Source organism: Capsicum annuum, chromosome 7, assembly GCF_002878395.1.
Source record: "Capsicum annuum cultivar UCD-10X-F1 chromosome 7, UCD10Xv1.1, whole genome shotgun sequence".
Lineage (NCBI taxonomy): Eukaryota > Viridiplantae > Streptophyta > Magnoliopsida > Solanales > Solanaceae > Capsicum > Capsicum annuum.
Window position 1 is genome coordinate 207510045 of NC_061117.1, and position 7214 is coordinate 207517258.

Sequence of the window (7214 nt, forward strand, 5' to 3'; positions counted from 1 at the left end):
AATCATATACTCAATAGAGTTCCCCATAGTAAGACACAATCATTTCCTTATGAAAAATGGAAAGGAAGGAAATCCAACTTGAAATATTTCAAAGTGTGGGGGTGTCTAGCAAAGGTCAAAATTGCTATGCCTAAAAGGGTTAAGATAGGACCTAAAACGGTGGACTGTGTGTTCATAGGATATGCTAAAAGTAGTAAAGCACGTCGATTTTTGGTTCATAAATGTGAACTTCTGGGTATTAATGAAAATATGGTAATTGAATCAGACAATACTGAATTCTGTAAAAACATTTACCCGTATAAAATTTGACATGAAAAGTCTAGTGGAGGATCTAAACGACCTCGAGATGAACCAAGTGAGAATGTACATAATTAAGAAAATCCAAGACGTAGTATACGTCAAAGAACGTCTACTTCATTTGGATGGGATTTTGAAACATTTCTCTTAGAAAATGAGCCTCAAACATTTAGGGAAGTGATGACATCTTCGAACTCATCCTTTTGGAAAGAGGCAGTAAATAGTAAGATTGATTCAATCTTAAGAGATTTAGTTGATGTTCCTCCCAAAAATAAACCTTTAGGTTCTAAATGGATTTTCAAAAGGAATATGAAAGCAGATGGCACTATTGAAAAATACAAGGAAAGACTTGTAGTAAAGGGATTCAAATACAAAAAAGGCCTTGATTACTTTGATACATACTCGCCAGTAATAAGGATAACATCGATTCAAATGTTAATTGCCTTAGCCGCGGTATATGATCTTAAAATCCATCAAATGGATGCAAAAACCACTTTCCTAAATGAAGAATTGGAGGGAGAAATATACATGGAACAGCCTGAGGGTTTTGTGGTTCCAGGAAAGGAACACAAGGTTTGTAAACTTATCAAGTCATTATATGGAATAAAGTAAGCACTAAAATAATGGCATGCGAAGCTTGACCAAACTATGTTGGCAAACGGATTCAAAATAAATGAATGTGATAAATATGTTAATATTAAAGACACTCCAAATCACCAAGTCATTGTATGTTTATATGTGGATGATATGTTGATCATTGGTGGAGACATTTCTAACATAAATGCAACAAAACGAATGCTCGAGAGCAAGTTTGATATGAAAGACCTTGGAGTTGTAGATGTAATCTTAGGTATAAGAATCCATTGAACTCCACAAGGGTTGGCATTGTCACAGTCTCATTATATCAAAAAGGTACTTGACAAGTTCAAGTATATGGAATTCAGTATTGCCAAGACTCCATTGGATGCGAGCTTTGCATTTCGAAAAAATGAAGGTAAAAGTGACTCGCAATTGGAGTACTCAAGAGTATTGGGATTTTTAATGTATATAATGAACTATACACGACCATACATAGCATGTACTATCAGTACATTGAGTCGGTACACAAGTAATCCCAACAAAACTCACTGGATGGCAATGAAAATAGTTTGGGGTATCTTAAATACACACAAGATTATGCTTTGCATTATAATAAATATCCTACGGTACTTGAAGGATATAGTGATGCAGATTGGATAACCGGATCGAATGAAGTAAAATCCACAAGTGGATATATATTTACTATTGGTGGAGGAGCAGTCTCTTGGAAATCATCCAAACAGACTTGTATTGCTCGCTCTACAATGGAATCTAAAATTATCGCATTGGATAAAGCCGGTGAAGAAGCAGAATGGCTCCGGAATTTCTTAGAAGATATTCCTTATAGGCCCAACCCAATGGCACCAGTATGTATACACTGTGATAGCCAAGTGGCAATAGGTAGGGCAGGGAGCATGATGTACAGCTGTAAATCTCGTCACATACGACAGAGACATAATACCATTAGGGAACTTCTCTCTAGTGGAATTATCACTGTTGACTATGTAACGTTAAAGGATAATGTGTCGGATCCACCTACAAAAGGCCTATCTATAGAAGGAGTGGAAAGGAATCCAAGGGAATGGATTTAAGGCCTAGGACAAGTCAGCATAGCGGTAACTCTACTAGCAGAATGGAGATCCCAAGAGCTAGGTTCAAGGAGGTCAAACAAAGTTGTGTCTGACAGGTTCAACATTGTCAATTACCCAACCCATTATCATGATGTAGACAATGTATAGTAATAAAGGATAAGACTTAAAGTGAAAAGTATTTTAATGATTATCTAAATTTGGCAGATTTGACCAAATAGTTTAATCTATAGGATTGAATGTTTAGAAATCACCTATGTGAGGGCGAAGTGGAAGCCGCTTCAAGGAGAATGTTAGTAAAGACCTATTCTCTAAGCTCTCACAAAATCGAAATGTGTTCATGGATAAAAAGAATAAAACCGCGAGAACCATAAACGATAAAAGGCTGGTTATATGATAAGTGTTGTCTAGGTTTACATTAAAGCTCGACTGTTCAAAGATATCAAATTTACCGATTAACCGAGTGTATACGATACATGTTCACTACAGAAAGTTCAAAGGGAAACCCACTTATCCAGATGCAATTAGTCTTTGCTTGATGATCACGTACTTGTCCGTAAAAATTTTATGAAAAATAGCCATTCCCCATCTATGTAAGGGATTGTTGGGTTCGTAGTAAATGAGAGGTGTGAATGGAAATGGATAAAACCATGTGGAAGAGAAAAATTGAGATCATACCAACATGGAAAATGTACTCAAAAATAGGAAAATTACTAAATTCTCCCACATCAATGGGAGAAAGAAGATTTAAAGTATTTATAATGTAAAACACACTCCCACATGGATAAGTGAGGAAAGGAATAAGAGATGCCTTGTGTCGTCGTCGTCGTCGCTCGCTTGGTTCGACGTCGGATTTGGATTTGGATTTGGATTTGTCAAATGGTCGATCAATGAGATCTATCATTTTGAACAAATTTTATTTGATGGTCTAAATCTACAAAAACAAAACAGTATTCTCAATTTATGCATGCAGCAACATATGCAATGCTTCAGAAATTTTGAACTGATGCTTCTGTTATTCCGAATAGAACTAATGCTTCAAAATAGCTGCACTTTTTTGAACTGACGTGTTGTTTCAGAAGGATGCAATACTTCAACAAAAGGATATACTGATTCATGGAGAGAGATGACTTTTTAGGAAAAGATGCAATCTTTGGATGAACAAACATAATTTTACAGAACATGTGTAACCTTTGACATGAACCATTGCCTCTTTTCTGAAGAGGCATGTTATGGCTATAAAAACCTGCTTTCTTCCACAGGTTTTGATAAGAGAAATTTCAGAATAAAAAATACTATTTTTCTCTTCAAAAATTCTGTGTGATCATTCAAACTGTTGAGTGCGTTCGACGAGTCCAAATATTTGAGGTACCACTATATTTGGATTGAAGGCCATTTTATCCTGGGAGGGAAATTCTGCAACCTTGAATACAGTGAGGGGAATTATTTCTTAAGGAAAGTCTGTGAATTCGGACGAATTGGCCTTATTCATTTCTGTTTCATCTATTTTCTATATAAATAAAATACACCTCTTGGAAAGGTCATTTTGATCTTGTGTTGAGGGTATTTGATATACTTCATTGTGTTCTTGTTTATACTTGAACTCTAGTTAAAGTTTTTGTTCTTCATATACAGATTCTGCGTACCCGTACAAGAAAATAACACAAACAATCATTAGATATTTATTTATCTTACTGTGTAATCTTTCAGATAAACAAATTTGCATATGCATTATGCTAGGACATCAGTTACCTATAATTTATTGAGATAACATGGAACCTTATTCCTAAGAAAGAATCTTGTCCTCCATAATCGTGTGAAGCATAATGCAATAGACTTTCACTTTTCCCGCCACCATATGTTGGAAAAAAAGGTTCGTGTTATACACATTGAAGGTAATGACCAAATAGTTGACACTTTCAACAAAGCACTAGCCAGGCTTGCATATGCGAGCAATCTATTCAAGTTAGGGTTAGTGACCCATCACTTAACTTGAGGGGGGCCTATTTGTCCACGGGGAATAACAAAGACGTGATGAAAGGGGAGATGAGTGTTCCTAGATGGGCTAATTTAGCTGATGGAGAGGAGTAGGTTTTACCTCTTCCTTTGAATAGCAAATTCAGTTCAGAAGCTTCCATATTTGTGTTTAAAAGTTCACCGTAATGAAAAATGAGTCAGGGGCCTTAGCATCAGGACTTAGTCCAATTAACACTTATTTTAGTGATTTGAGTGAGAATTTTTTATGAGGAAGAGGAAGAAAATATGTTGGATATGTGCTTTGTTAAAGTGGCTAGAGAGGAATCTCACCTCAACAACAAAAAAGTGGAAGCAATAAAAAGACACATGAGAGGCAACATATCTGGGATGGTTGATTAATAGAGGTTCTCTCTAGTTCTTATTTTCTTCATGATTGTTGATTAATAGAGGTTCATTACCTCATTGGGATTGGTAAAGGAAGGCCTAATTCCCCTTACTTATCCATGTTGAAGATCTTTATTATTAATAAAAGGCTTCTAGAAACACTGTGGTATAAATTAGCCCAAAAAAAGGAAAAAAAGACTACACAGAGTAGTTCGTGACATTCATTTTGGTTAGGAGATCGATAGATTTGGTCTAATCAAGTCTAGTGTAAATCAACGGATATACAATATTACTTATATGATTTTCAAATATTATCTTATCAAAACACGGCACACCAACGTACAAAAGACTTTTTATGTTTAGGTAGGTTTTAAAGTTAGATCAGGTCTAAATTTTAAAAATTACCTTACACACTTTTTACCCTTTTAGACTCGATCTAACTGAAAAAACACAATCATTTATTCAATTCTGATCCAAGGTTTTCTGATTAAGTAGAAGAGAGATTTTTTTTCCCATTTGGATCGGATTTAGAGGGCTAAAAAAAATGGGTGACGTAATTTTCTAAATCTAACAATAAAAAAAGACAGTAAAGGCTTGAATGGATGGCCTTTTGAAATTAGAAGATCTCTTTCAGGATTTTTCTTTAAGTTAGTGAATATAGGCCAGTTATGCAAAAGGGTAAATATACACTATTTTTTTAATGAGGGATATATCCCCTCGAAATTATTTTTTCCTTTACTAATTAACTCCTTGTACGTAATCAAATACTTCAAAACTTGCATCACTGATTATTACTATCATTTAGATCAAGAAATTAAAGCTCCTATTTCGATCATGACAACATAATAAAAATATTTCCTTAGACTATTTAACTGAACAAAAATAACTTAAGTCTTTCATATAATTATTTTTAAGAATATAAGGAAAATATGATCAGAATTTTACTCCAACATCATTTAGGCTACCTAATGAGTTGGAGTACGTCCACACTATCCAACTCTTTGTTGCCTCTCGGAGAACAAACTTCTACCCACTATCTAGTCCTATTGGACAACCTACAAGGGTAATACTTCAACGTACAAGTATAAAAACAACGGTAATGTTTTTATGTTTGTAGGTTGGTGTTTAACCTGGTAGGTTGTAAAGTAGAACTAGAAAGTGGGCTCGCAATCGAACTCCAGCAAGGTCTTACTTGATACGACCAGATAGCGCTGATAAAGTTGTCTTTAAAGGAAATAAGCTTGTTGTTGGAGTCAATGAAGAGTTGGGTGGTGTGGACTCCAACAAAAAGAGAAAAGAGGAGCAAGAAGTTGTGCTTGAAAATTCCTAACTCTCAAGGTGTTAGAAAAAGCAACTGAAGGGTGAAAAATTAAAGAACAAAAGAAGAATTTTTATAATTAATATGAGATGATTTTACAAGATAATATGTAAGAATCTTATAAATAACTCTATATATACAATGATCTACATTAGGTTTTGTCAAAAGTCAGAATTTGATCAAACTTATTAATCTTAACAACTTACCAAAAGCATAGTATTCTTAGTAAGAAATCAACATCACAAAAGGTAAAAGAATTATTGTTATTAATTAATTTTTTGACCAGTGAATGGCAATTCAATATAAAGTCATGCAAGATGATATGAATAATAACGAAATCCTCAACACCCTTGCGAGGAGGGATCCAAACCCAGTGGAAACATCATTTTTTTAGCCTTTTTTCTATTACCTTTTTACCTTATATTTCCCAGTCAACTCATTTTTTTTCTTTCAAAAAAAGAATAATTTATATTTTCTTTACGTCTTTGTTGCCTCACTAATAATTCCACTTCTACCACCCCCTCCCTCTCCCCTCCCTTTTTATTGTCCAAATATTACTTTATTTTTTTTTAAAAAACTTACAAATTTAAAATTTTGAATTCGCCTCAACTAATGATTAGATACCAAGCTTTACACAAGACAAAACTCTGCAGTTTGGAAAAGAATTTTTTTTTTTTTTGGAATATCTATGCTATGCTTAGTGGGAATATTTTATTAATATTAAAAAATCACATACAAACGACAAAGAATAAAAGCTAAAGCAAAATTCAAAGATAAATCAAGCAACTCTCCTCAGCATTCATGGCAATAGATTCATCCTTTAGGGCAGCAATTTGGGTGATTTCAAATAAGTGTTAATGGAGTTGTAACTGGTCCAAATAGTGAGGAACATTTCTCACGTTCAAAAATGAGAGTGAACTTACAACATATACATCATTTGTTAGACAATGAAGTATATGTACACTACCATTTTAACGAGGAATATTTTCACTCTTCGTATAGTTGAGGGATATATTTTCCTCTTAACTAATTAACTTCTTGTGCTTAACCAAATACATCAAAACGTGCATCAATGATCTTTTATTTCTATTGTTTCGAGGAAATTATAGGTCTTATTTTGACCACAATGTAATAAAAATATTTTCATATCGTATTTAACAATAAATAAATAACTTAACTCTTTCATATCATTATCTTTAATTACATAAGATAATCTTATCATAATTTAACCCAAACATCATTAGTTTGGGCCTGCATAATGAGTTGGAGAACATCCACATTACCCAACTATTCATTGACTCCTACGACACACTTCTACCCTTTAACGCCAACGACACCAACTCTAACTGGCAGTATCAAGGAAGAAATTTGTCCGAATTCATTTGTTATCCTACTGTCTAGTCCTCCTGGACATCACGCGAGGATAATATGACATTTCATTCCTGCTAAAATTTCAATACTATCCTCGCATGTTGTCCAGAGGACTAGTGGGTTTGCAAATGAGCTCGAGCAATGGTATGGTCTTCCTTGATACAACTAGATAGAGTAGATGAGGTTGGATTTAAAGGAAA